The sequence below is a fragment of the Octodon degus genome, unplaced genomic scaffold (assembly GCF_000260255.1).
Source record: "Octodon degus isolate 3935 unplaced genomic scaffold, OctDeg1.0 scaffold00048, whole genome shotgun sequence".
In the NCBI taxonomy this organism is placed as follows: Eukaryota; Metazoa; Chordata; class Mammalia; order Rodentia; family Octodontidae; genus Octodon; species Octodon degus.
In genome coordinates this window covers 2,563,234-2,576,641 of record NW_004524624.1, presented here as the reverse complement: position 1 = coordinate 2,576,641, position 13,408 = coordinate 2,563,234, and the positions used below count along the sequence as shown (strand labels likewise).

General features: G+C 40.4%; 1 pseudogene; it reads left to right on the top strand.

Annotated features, from left to right (window-relative positions):
• Positions 1 to 1,242: 1,242 nt before the first annotated feature.
• Positions 1,243 to 13,408, top strand: part of LOC101580876 — a 31,205-nt pseudogene continuing 19,039 nt past the window's right edge.

Here is a 13,408-nt window from a genome sequence, read left to right as displayed (position 1 = left end):
CTGAGGCAGGGATTGGAAGAGGGACAGTTGTGGAGCACAGAAAAAATGATTGGAGAATTGTAAGAGAGCTCAGGCGTGACTACAACACTGTGGGATGGGCCTACCAGGCCAGTGCTGTAAGTAGTAAAGTAGAAGAGGTCTCTGGGCACACAGAAACAACGAAGTTCAGGGAAGAGTAGAAGGGCCCTAGGGAAATGTTTGGTGCCCTCACGCCACTGCTCAGAGGACAACGTGTGTCTGCAATGCAAAGTGGTAGCCACGAAGCAGTTCTGTAGCTTTGACAATGATGTTCTGCTCCTCCTTTGTGAGTCCACCTGGTCACAGCATGTTGCTCTATCCATCTCTTCCCCCCTACCCGACCCTTCTCCCCCTTTCACTTTCCCTCCTCAGGATTCCAGGAGTTTTTGCAATAGGGAAGTGCCCAGAATAGGGTTTCAGATGACCCGTCTCACTCAACTTCCTGTCTACAGGTAGGGAAACTGAGAAACTGGAGAAATCCTGTCCTTCTCAATGGGAGCTTTATCTATTTTCTTAACTCCCAGTGTCTTTCCATAAGCTGTAATAGTACATAACAGTAAAACTAGTGCTAATGACAGTACTTGGTAAGAAGCATGACAGACCATGCACTTAAAGCCAAATATTAAAAAGCTATAGGATATCTTTTACATTTTCCCTTTATTCTTTCTTCTCCTATGTCTATGTGAATATGGTAGTGGTGCAGCAACTACCTTAAATGTGACTTAGAAGCAATTTTGAGGATGGTGACAAGCACCAATGAGGCAAAACATAGACCTCTTGGAGTCACCACAAAGTCTGTGTCAACTATGGCCTGTTTGTATACAAGGAAAGTCTCTCTTTATGCTGTACACACTGTAGACTGATTGCATATGACCGTATATCAGTCTATAGCCAAGTCAGGCTACAAATTGGAGCACTGTGTGATTTCAAACTTAATTTTTCTCTGAAGCTTCCATTTCTTGGTCACTGTCTAGATAACTGACATTAACTAGGCAATCCATGCAAGGAATTCTGCTATTTTACTCATATCATAGAATAGTATCATTTCAGCTGGGCATGGACATGCATGCTTATAATCACAGCATTCTGTGAAAATGAAGAAGGTGGGTCACAAGTATGAAGCCAGTCTGGACAATTTAGAGACTTAAACTGTGTCTCAAAATTTAAAAAAGTAATAAAAGAAAGGGTGAGGCTGTGAGTGTGAAGGCTGTGAGTGTGAGGGCTATGAGTGTGAGGGCTGTGAGTGTGAAGGCTGTGAGTGTGAGGGCTATGAGTGTGAAGGCTGTGAGTGTGAAGGCTGTGAGTGTGACGGCTATGAGTGTGAAGACTGTGAGTGTGAAGGCTGTGAGTGTGAGAGCTATGAGTGTGAAGGCTGTGAATGTGAGAGCTATGCATGTGAAGGCTGTGAGTGTGAAGACAGTGAGTGTGAGGGCTATGAGTGTGAAAGCTGTGAGTGTGAAGGCTGTGAGTGTGACAGCTATGAGTGTGAAGGCTGTGAGTGTGAGAGCTATGAGAGTGAAGGCTGTGAGTGTGAGGGATATGAGTGTGAAGGCTGTGAATGTGAAGGCTATGAGTTCAGTCTCCAGTGCTCAACTTTGCTGCCTCCCTTTGCAAAAAATAGTGTCCCATCCATTGCGCAGATTAGAAATATAAGGCTAAGATTAGTGAATACCAAGCAAGCAGGAGTTCAGATCTAGAAACAAGGGGTGTTCTGAAAGCATTTCTGCCACTTGTTCCTCTGAGCATTTCAAACCCACACAGGATGGATACATGTTCCAGAGAGGACTTATTCCAATGAAGTCTGAGTGTTTAGTCATTTTAAGACACTGTGTGTTTATATTCAAGATGTATTTTAATTTCGTTTTACTTATTGCACATTCAAGACCTATGTTACCCCTCAGGAAATGTTAATTTTTGTATCTTATCACCAAATCATTTTCCTTAAGTTATACATGCCAGTTACTTCTAAAACAATTGTTTTGAAGACAGACATTGGAATTAATGAAATCTTACAGATAAAATTAAACTCTTGATAATCCTCAAATATGACTTCCTTTCTATGTTGGGTTTTGTTCCTGCTGCTCTTCAAGCGGAGTCAGCACTTCCTGATGTCAGCACATGGCATGACAAGCTTGGGAGATGAATGTGAAGATGTAGAATTCTTTGTGAATTTCCATAAAGGTTTAATCCATGAAGATTCTCTCATCCTCCACCTGTAGTAGGTCAAGGGTGCTTCATGATAACAATACCTTGAAAGATAAGTGAAAAGAGAAGCAATTTATGTTTGTTTGCAGCTTTGAGCTTCAGTGTGTAATCAGTTGGTTCCATGGCAGTTAGGCCTGTGATGAGGAGGCCTGTGGAGGATCACTGCTCACCTCAAGGAAGGGAGATGGAACTGGGCAAGGACAGGAAGTGCTGTCTCACAGTGGTCCATCAAGGGCACCTCCATAACCTAAAGACCCTCCACTAGACCCTGTGTTTTAGTGGGTTGGCCATCTTCCAATAACGCCACTCAGGAGGGTGAGTTTTCACCATCTGCCCTCTAGGGGCACCATTCCATTGTCTTCCTGTGGTGCATCCTGCCCAGGTCCACTCCGCTTGGATGGTGCAGGGTTTCTGACAAAGGGAAGTACACTCTCTTGCTTCTTTCTTGCTTATGTCTGCACCCCAACCCCTCCTTACAAGGGCATTGGTTCTAATTCCTCCCTGCTTCACCATGGTGCCTCACACACGGATATTCTTAGAGTGTGACCCAATTCCTAGCTGACAGAGTTGTCTGCCACCAATCACAATGCCTGAGTGTGTGCCAACCACTATGTGGCAGAGAAGATGTGTGTCAGTGAGTGGCTTTGGACTGCCTCCTCCGCTAGACACACAGCTGACACTCAGGGAGTGCTTGTGTTCCTACCTGGCCTCTCTCCTCCCATGTTGTGCTCTAGTTGTGTTGTCAGAGGCATTGACCTCAGGAACAAAGCAAATGTGAATCAAGTGCTGGGGTCTCTGGAACTCCAGTGAGTTCTCCAACAATCATTTAGAGAATAAAATAAAGCTACTTAGGAGCAATTTAATCACATAGATTGCAATGGCTTGCCTTACTATTGATTTTATAAATTCAAAGAGTTTTTAAAGTGATTATTCTTGGAATGGGCAACTACCACAACATTGATTTCTGTGAAGTTGATGGTACCTGGAGAGGGGCCAATCCTGTTGGTCACAGTACACTCAGACATGAAGTGACAGAGCCTTTCTAATGAGGCTAGGAAAGAGGTCACTGAATGTGGAGTAGGCAAGTGGTCTGGTCCAGGCAGACAGCCTTAAAGACAGCTGGCATTGTGCATTCATGCTCTGCTCTCCTCACGCTATTAAGGCCTGTCCTCTGGAGTGGATATGCCATTCTCCGCTACACACACACACACACACACACACACACACACACACCCTGCACAAATCTACCATCTCAGAACCCCAGGGTAAGAGGGACATCATAACTTTTTAAACTTTTTAAAAAAATGTATTTAACACAGGGTCTACAGAGTCTCACTACACAGATCGGACTTGTAGTGCTCCTCCTGTTGTCAACCTCCCAAGCACTGGGATTACAGGTGCACACCACCACACCCAGTATCATTCACTATCTCAGCATGCCTCGGGGGTGGGGCTAGCAAGAACTTTTTAATACAAACTGTAATCACTTAGTCCTACATGCATCCACACATGAAAAGTGTGCATCAATAGAAAGGGCTAAAAGTCACTATTACTACCTTTTGGTAGGTAGAGCATGGTTTATAATATACCATCTTATGTTTAAAAACACATCAGCAAGCCTAAATAAATATCAAAATTTTTGTATCCTCTGAGCCTGTTTTATGTAATTAACCTAGGGAAGTACTTGTAAATATATATATATATATATATATATATATATATATATTATATATATGTTATATAGCAAGAATACTATTTTAAAAATCTGTGAGCTGGGTGTGGTAGTGCACACCCAGTAGTTGGGAGGCTGAGGAGAGATCTATGCTAGTTTGAGATCAACCTGGGCTTAGTAGTGAGTTCAAGGCTTGTCTGGACTACATAGCAAGACCCTGACTCAAAAAAACCCCAAACCAAACAAAACCTTATAAAAACAAAAACATAACAAAACAGACAAAAAACCCCAGCTAATCACTGAATTTTATGTACTAGATTAAATAGGATGAATTAAACGCTGATATAGTTATAATGTGAAATATGCAGACTTTAAAAACATTTACCAAAGAATTTTAATGATTTGGAAGATAGTACATGTTGAGAGAAGAAAAATGTAACTTATAAATTCTATTTATAATACAATTTTCAACATAATTTTATGTAGAATACACATTAAAATATTCTCGGTAGTTAACTTGGGAAGAAAAGATCCTAAATAGCTATTTTACTTCCCCAAGTTTTCTTCGAGAATGTGGATATTACATACACTGGCTTAAAATTTCACTTCAGAAGAGACTGGCTCTTGGGGTTTAGAACTTTACTTAAACTCAGAGATGAATAATTAAAGGTTAAGTAATTGTTAATTTCTGTATTCATTTAATGTTCTCTCTAAACCTGAGATTAAAATACAATTACTAAACTAATAGCCAGGACAATTCCAGCAGTTATCTGGAAGTCATGCTAAATGTGCATGCAGAGGGACGCAACGAGAAGGGTAGGGGTGTGAGGTCAGATGGTGTTCAGGGATCAGAAGATGATGCTCCGGTGTGCGTGCTGATCTGCCTGTCTTCCTGCAAATCCCCTTCTCTTGGGTGTCATGAAGAGAGTCACATTTGGCTTATTCAACTCAGAGTGCATGGTCTAATTCAATTCATCTCTGTTTGAGGACTTGGTATTTAAAATCCCTATGGATTTTGGATTATTGCTACATTTCTCACATGTTCTATGTATACAGCATGGTCTGGACCTCACAGAGAACTGTTTGCAGAGAGCATTTCTCAGAGAACAGATTCTGGAAGTCAAGGCTCCCTGGAGGAACAAGGATCTGAATTTTATGCAAATTACTGATATACCTGCCTGCCCATTTCTCTCTTCTCATCAAAGTTAACAAATAAACTGGGATAAATTATTTATATTAACCAGGAATTGGAATAAACGTCAACATAGATAACACAGGAAGAAGAGGAGGTTAAAACTTTAGGGAAATTTGAAAGACTTTGCTCAAACCAGACTATCTGATCTTGAAAATGTTCAGGGTTTTATTGTTCATTTCCTTAATAGAAGCTCACTTTCTCTATTTTGGAAAATAGTGCCAAAATACAATATACTACTTGCTAATCATGTTGTAATGTGCCAAAATTTCAAAGGAACAACAGACTTAATGCAGAGCTATCAACCTGATGGGCTAAATTGTTTAAGTAGTTACTCATTCTGATTATAGTGTATGTAAAGATGCACTCAGACATGAATTTGCCCCTGCTTTTCTACAAAAGGATAAAAATAGTTTTTTAAAAAAGACAGTACGATAGACAAAATAGTGGATGTACACCATAAAATAGACCCCAGTAAAATAAAGACTACTTAGAATGAGCCTTATTTATGTACAGGAGGGTAATCTCTAATTTACATCAGTCTGATGTAGATAGATGAAGGGTTTTCCTGAAGGCTTTTGCTAAAGGTGACTCAGGGCACAGACTGCTTGCGCTTTATCCTCAACCATCTTGGGGGTCCTTCACTTCTGGCCAAAGGTAGGACACAGATAGGATACAGAGAGAAGCCTGGAGCAAAGGTGTTCTTACTCTAGTCTCACTTGCCAAGCTCCAGCAGAAACTTGCTCAAGAATCAGCCAACATGCAGTTCATCCTATCTAATCTATCACATAGATTTGAGAGATTGGCTGGGTTTGTTGTTGTTGCTGCTGTTATTGTTGGCTTGTTTGAGACAGAATCTTGCTGTGTACTTCAGGCCAGCACCGAGCTCACTACACAGTCCAGCCTATTTTCAAACTAGCAGAAATACTCCTGCTTCAGTTTGCTAAGTGCTTGGATTACAGGTAGACACCACCATGCTCAGCTGATAGATTTTTAAAAAATAGCACTCATTGTTATACATCATCTTCATGCATATATATTTCATATATGAGAAGTAAGCTCTTAACATCCAACTCAGCCATCCTTCCAACTATGGACCACTTTGATTGCATTTTCTTTAAATTAACATGGGTGGGGTTTGATCCCCAGTGTGTTGTGCCAGCCCAGCCCCCAGGCTGTGCTGAGATGATGACTAAAACTGGGCATGGTGGTGCATACCTGTAATCCTAGCGCTTTGGGGGCTGAAAACAGGAGAATCATCACAAGTCCAATCTACAAAGTGAGACCCTGTACTAATAAATAAATAAATAAGCATATTATTTATGTATTACTCTAACCTGTGGGTATTCTGCCACTTCAGTTTTCTTAACAATTGAGGTATTTCACTCTGGACTCTTGTTTATTCTGCTGTTTCTGTCCCCCACAATAACGTCTTCATGCTAAATTAACCCACACATTTCAAATCCTTGCATTGTCATACTTTTAGTCACAGTTTGAATGGTGGAGGCTGTACAAAGTCTTCTCTGGCTTTACTAATCGAACATACAGTAGACACATATTAAAAACCCCATAGGTGACAAATACTATTTTATTCCTGAAGAAAAAGCAGCCATCTTAGGATTTTGTGGTGTTTTCCTTCTAGGTGTGAGTCTAGACCGTGGGGCAGGATTGTGTGCGAAGGACATTTTCAGATGAAGGGGGTTACGGCTCTGACAGGTAGCAGCATGACTTTCTACGTGTCCTGCTGAGACCAGCGATCCATATTTATGTGCGCGTCCCTGACAGAAGAGCGGTGTGTGAGCAGAGGTGAAGAGTATGGACTTTGTCTCCGTGTCCTAATCCCCTAAGAGAGCTCCCACAGCACACGATTTCCATCTGTCATGATGTCAGTGTTATCAAAAGAGTTAGAAATGAAAATAGCACTCAACAATGGTGATGGGGGTGAGCAAGAAGTTCTTACTATAAGCCAAGCCTCCTTCCTAAAATTTAATACTCTTCTGGGAACATCTATTCACATTGTACAGATGAAAAGTGGGGGCGTTAGAAAGTTTACATATCTTGTTAAGTTTAATTAAAACTTACCGTGTTTACTTGTTTTTTTTTCCATTCTGAGGAAACCAGTCTTATTTTTTCTTATTATACTTAAAAACCAATTCTTTCTCCTAGAGTTTCACAGAAATACCTATTTTATGTCTTCATAATTTATAAGAATAATGAATTCAAGTTTGTTCAATTCTATTTCAATTTTCCTCAGAATAATTCAAGTTGCTTCCTTTGGCTATATCACTCAATAACATAGTGGACCAAGATATTTTTAAAGTCATGAAAATTAAGATAACATTATTTATAATAACAGTCACAGAAGCACATATACAGAGCTATTTTGGGATGACTTGAGCATCTATCATATTCCTAAAATCTAAATTATCCAGACAGCATCATTAAGAAGGAAAACATAAAGTCAAAGTGAGCTTTTGCAATGACATATTTGGATTTTGTGACCAGCTGCAGGCTATGTCAGGAAACTGGTTTGCTGAATTCTTTCTAAATTACGCTGTTTGGGAATTCTTCCGAGGATGGTGAGGGATGGATGCAGGCCATCAGTTCTGAGCCCCTGTCTGTTTGCCCACCCCATGATCAGCCAACTACATCTGTTCCCCAGTAGACAGCAGATATGAACAAGAGCTGGAACTTCTGTCAGCTCATCTTGCAAGCCTTTGTTCCTTGTCTGATAAGACAATGGGGACAGTAATGCCAGCCCCTGCTGGTATAATTGCTATTTAAAAAGACACAGTATAGGGAAAGGGAGCCTTATTAGCCCAGTTTTCATGAAGCTAAATCTCAATTTTTTAACCTTCAGAAGCAAAGCTAATAATAACAGCAAAGGTTTTTGAAGCAAAAGAGGGAGGAGTTTATTCAGTGGCCAGTGAAAGGTAGGAAGTGAGAGTGATCATGTTGTTGGATCAGTTCCTTCCCCCACCCAAGGAGAAAGAAGCCAGGTTGCATGCTTTCTGATGATGGGGAGGGTCAGATAGATTAATAAATGGGCAGAATGTGACTTTCCCAAGAAGACACCATCTTGAAGAATTTTCTTACCCTTTTCTGTTTGGCCAGGTCTTGGGTGCTGTGGTAGAGACCGTAGACAGTAAGAGTGCTGGAGGGTAGGAACTCTGCTATGGTGCTACTTTACAGTGAGGTAATGAAATCTGAGTGTAATCAGCAGTCACGATGGAGGTGACATTAGGTTCAATCAGCCTGATTCTGTTGGGCTTAATGTCCTGTTCTTCAGACACCTGCCATCATGAAGTTAAGCATTCTCAGTGCCTGTGCTGATCATGTAGGGGTGCTTGGACCAAAGCTCAGGAGGTGGAAGCAAGGAAGAATAAGAGAGGCATGGAAACAAAGAATCAAAGACCAACTGCCTGGCAGGGCAGGGTAAGAGCTTGACTTGGTGGTGTGATGTCCAAGAGAGTTTCCAGGGCTAAGTTTCCCACAGAATTTGGCCAGCAATCTATTCTCAACTCATACATTATTACCCTGATACATTCTCTGCGCTATTTGGAAAAAAGATAGAAATACAGGACTTCTTTATCTTTAAACTGGTGGGCCTAGTACAAGCCACACAACTAAACTTTGGGAAACTGATCAATTATGCACATGGGCAACAGTAAGGCCGCTTTTATATCATTCTAAACTGGTCCTAGGGTTGGAATAAGGTTTGATGAAATCTAAAAGGGCCAGCCCTGAAAATGAGTAAGGTTGGGTCCTTCCATCTGGCTCTGCAATATTCCTGTTGGGTCTCCTATGTTTTTCCTTTCTCCTGGTGAAGAACAATGGGCTTTTGGGCAGCCCACCCAGATTACTGCTTGCCTCCCCTGCTTCCTCAGGGTGAACCAAGAGATGAAGAGCACTGTGTCTGGGCTCAGGGTCCACACAGCAGCTTGCTAGAAAATTTGGCCAGCTCTTCTGGGTATTCTGTGTCTCCCAAGTCATCTTAGAGACATTTATTATTATCAGATTTACTTTCTTACACTGTTATGATTTCAGCCAGATTTTGTGAGTTAAGCTTCGTGTTACGGAAGCAAATGCTTTTTCATGTAAATGTTTCCTGAACAATGTATAAGTCAATATTTTCTTAGCTCCAAGATATAGGAATATTTATGCAAAGCACATGAGCTTTGTTGGGCCTCTTTTTTATTTCCAAAATGCATGTTCTTACAAACATATACCTAACTGAATTTTGGCAGATATATTCCTTTTCTTCTTTCCTCATTACATATTATCAGGGTATGTATAATAAAGCTCTCAGTTGCCTTCTCATTACATAGAAGGAGAAACAGGCACACTAGGAGAGCAGCAGAGTTGAAATAGCTACAGGACAGTGGAAGCATGGGTGGGAGGCTGGGTTAGAGAAGAGGTTCTCGCCAAGACTAGAGCAGGGTTAACAATGAAGCACTGGATTTCAATCCCTGCCTGGCACTGATTGCATGTGATCTAAACAGGCCTCTTGACCTCTTTGAAGCTTGGAGTTTTCAGGAATATGGGGATTGATTATAGCTAGCTCATAGGGTTGGTGCAAAGTACTATCTGAATTTATAGCCACAAGTGCTCAGCATTGAACTCAAGACATATTTAGTAATCATAGCAATATAGCCTTTATGCATATGAAGGAGTTGAGAGAGGACGCTGGCCAGTCTTGTCCACTATTACTGACTGAGACGCTAATATCAGAACTCATGAATCTGTTTGAATATACAATTGCAGGAAATTAAATATCAGCTTTCAACAAAGCATTGGCTGTCTCCCAGAAGTCATATCACAATCTGTTATTTTCTCACAAAAAAATTGTGCCACACCATAACATTTTTGGCCTTGTATCTGTCCTCAGCAAATTCTTCACTCCTAATATAGTACAACGGTGTGATATGTGCTATAGGTGGTAATATTCTCATATTTGTTTTTCTCTGATTTGTTTCTCCCTCATTCCACTCTCTATTTCTGCATACACAATGCATTATATAAAATCAAATGAGATAATAGCATGCATAATATTTTACAGTCTATTTCTTTCACTAAGTGATATAGTGCAATTATTTTTTCACATCGGTGAAAATTATTGTCTAATTAATAGCCATATGGTGTCAAAGATCACTACATAAGTTATTTAAAATTTATATTTTCTAGGGCTGGCCAAATAGCTCAGCAGATTAAAGTGTCTACAAGCAGGTGTAGGAGCCAGAGGTTCTATCCCCAGGCCTGCCATGCCGGCCATGCTCCTGGGGCATGCTGAGAAGGCAATTGAGACTAGGTGTGGTGGCATGTATCCTTAATCCTGGCTCTTGAGAGGCTGTAAGCAGGTGGATTACTAAGAGTCTGATCTAGTAGTGAGACCCTGAGCACCCTGTAGACCCTTCCCTAAAATACAAAAATAAATAAATAAATAAATAAAATTTATATTTTCTAAATGACATGTCCATAAAGATGCAGAAGTGTATACCTATGTATACAGCTCTTATGTTCATGTAAAAATTTCTAGCTTCAGAAGTTTTGGGTCAAAATATAGATTTTTAGAGCCTTTTCCATATTATGTCAAATCTCCCATCAGAAATTCTATAGCAATTTATGCTCCTGTGAGAACAGTGCTGGTTGCACCTTCCAATTGCCAACTGAGGTGTTTTGATTTAAAAATATGTACCAATTTAAAAGATGAGCACAGTCTCTCAACCTTCTTTTGATATACAAATCTTTGGGCTTTTCCTCTTCAGTTAACTGCTTTTTCAGAACTTCTTTTTTATTAAAAAAATTGAACTGTGGAATGAAGATGAGGATATAATTCCTCTCAAAATATTTTGTTGGGTTTGGGGACTGAAATCAAACTAAGTGGAACAGCAATGCACCAAACCTTCTTCCCAGTGGAAATTGTACCCGGGCGCACACTGCAAGGCAGGTGTGCTATGAATATCACAGGACTAGAGCAAGGTTTTTCAATAGTAAATATGATCATCATTAAGAATCTTAGACCTAAATGGTTATCACTGGATGGTAAAATAACCTTTTCACCTTAAAACAATGAAAGCGGATTATAGCCTTCTTATGGATACTGCCTGGGCTAGTTTTGAGAATTTTTCAAGAAACTTGAAAAGACATTTCTTTAAGTCACACTTATAGAATACTAAGATATAATTTTCAGACAAAGAAACTTGGAAGGCCAATCTTAAATTAGCTGTGTTCATCATAGGCTTAACATTCAAAATGTGCCCCAGAAGGAAACCTTTGTTATAAGGAAATATACCTGGCAGAGCATGTAGAACCTTCCAAGTGTAGGACACATTCAGGTTACATGTTCATCCCTTCTAGAGCAAAACAACTTAAAGTGGTAAGTCTTGGGGTTGTGTGTGTGTGTGTGTGTGTGCATGCGTGTGTGTGTGACAGGAACGCATGAAGAAACTTGTGGTCATCTCATACTTTTGTGAATCAGGGCCAGGCATTGAAAACTTGTCTCACAGTTGGGTTGGCCATCTTACTATTACATGATAAAATACCTGAGAAAATTAACTTACAAAGAGGATTTACTTTTATTTGTAGTTCCAGAGGTTTTGGCCCACAGGAGAGAGGAGCTAGGGGTCCCTACCAGGGCAATCTCTAGAGACCTCTATTCCTTCTTCTAAGCCACAAGTCCCAAAGGTCTTGCCACCTCCCAACAGTGCCCCAGGTGGGCAACTAAACCTTCAACCTACAATTTGAGGATACACTCCAGATCCAAAGAGAATTTGAGAATTGTGGATGCAGTTTAATTTACTTCCCTTTCTGAGATCCAAGACCAACCAAAGAACTTGTGTTCTTCACCCAAGTGCTACAGTCCTAGTTCATTTACACATGCAAGTGCAGACATACACAGGCATATGTTTACGTACATTGCTCTCTGACTTCCATGACTTCATCTTTCACAGGCAAACCTTGTCTTAGGCAAGTTTCCCTAAGAGGTAAATAAGACACAGACATTATTCCCTGGCTTCTATCATGATCCCCTATCCCTTCCTCTCCTAGTTTATGCCACAACCCAGTAAAGAGTTATGCAGTATATGCTTCAGAATGTTGGGCTCTAGCCTCTGCTACTTCCCAAGATCTGTGGCCTTGAAATAGTTACCAAAAGACATATAAAGTTACCAGTTTTCTTCTCAAAAAACAGGAGCTGTTACAGTTTGTGTGTTTTTGTCCTCTCAAAGCCTCATGCAGTCATTGAAGCCAGCTGTACAGTTTATTAATTCATGATTCAAGGCTGGGATTATGGGGTCTGAGTACTGCTGGGATTATGGTTGTGAGTGCTACCCCCAGCCTGGGGTGGATAGCCTGAATGTAACACGAAGAAGACAAACTTGCTCTCTGTTGCCATTGTTGCTGCATTTCCTCCCTTTTGCTCTCTGCTCTTTGCCGCTGCTATGAACGGTTGCTCTCTGCCATGTGCTGCCCTGCCCTTGGAGCCAGCTGAGCATGGACTGAAACCTCCAATAAGCATGAGCTAAATAAACCTTTCCTTCCCTCATTTTGAGTGTAGGGTATTTATCCCAGCAACAAGAGAAGAGTAACTGAGACATGAGCATAGAAATAATATCACCAAACAAGAAAAAATAACTAAGGTTTCTTGAAAGCAAGCAGTAATATTCAATTATTTGTCCAATCCTAACTGTATCTGTTAATCATAGCAACAGATTTGATGATAAAAATAGATAAAAATAGAACAACCATTATTAATTAGCTATTTTGGTTTGAATATCTGTAACATATGTATTATATGTTACCCTGTTTCTGTCTTTGTTTCTGCTATTTATCTTTGCATTTGTTTTTACTCTTCAAAATAAAATAAAATTAAATTACAAAAAAGCAATAGCATCACCTTCCCAGAGTAGTCATATGGATTAAAGAGGATAAAATGTGCAAAGAATTTAGGAGTGCTACCTTGTAAGTGCCTAGTGTCTAGGAGCTATCAGTATCAGGGTCATTACTGAAGCTTCTAGATACAATAGTCTGGTTCTAAGGAATTGGTACTGCTATGCTGGTCTGTGCTATTTGTGAAGCAGAAGGAGAAAGAATGGTATAACTATACCCTATTTAATAAGAAAACAAAGTCACAAGTTGTTCCTGTGGATTCCCCCACAGACTTTTCCTTTTGTCAGTAGCTGGCTCTCAGCACAAGCATGTGTATGTATTTAAATTTCCTCCTCAAAATAATGGAAAGCCACTTTCTATGCCATTTTAAGCATAGAAAAGAGGGAGGCACAATCCCGGGAGCCAGTGATCATTGCCCTCAGGCCATGCAAAGC